This window comes from Otolemur garnettii, unplaced genomic scaffold, assembly GCF_000181295.1.
Source record: "Otolemur garnettii isolate 467f Iridium unplaced genomic scaffold, OtoGar3 scaffold00047, whole genome shotgun sequence".
NCBI lineage: Eukaryota > Metazoa > Chordata > Mammalia > Primates > Galagidae > Otolemur > Otolemur garnettii.
The window spans coordinates 11,862,901-11,863,368 of record NW_003852442.1 but is presented as its reverse complement, the minus strand read 5'-3'; positions in this window follow the sequence as shown (position 1 = coordinate 11,863,368).

The window sequence follows — 468 nt, the reverse complement described above, 5'->3', positions numbered from 1 at the left end:
TGATAAGATAGGAAAAGGAGACATGGGTCCTTGATAAGAACCAACAAATGCCAACTGTAGTCCCCCCCACATTTGACTACTCAGCATCTGCTCACACTCATCTTCCACAGAAATTCTTTCATGAACACCCATAACCATATAACAATGTAAGCAATTCAAATGGAAAGAGTCCAGAGGCTTATAATATAGTAATTATAGAATAACTACTACTTCCTATGAAATCCCTCTTCTTGAAATCCGGAGGAAACCCCTTGTGGTCCAGTGACCTGTGGTTTAATAAGTCATCTATACCCAATGCACCCCAATATGGTGGAGAAAGAACAGGACATATACCACACAAACTCTATTTAGGGAAAGGGAATCTACCATGTTTTCCCGAAAATAAGACACTGTCTTATATTTATTTTTTCTCAAGAAGACACACTAGGGCTTGTTTTCAGGGGATGTCTTATTTTTATTAAGTATAAT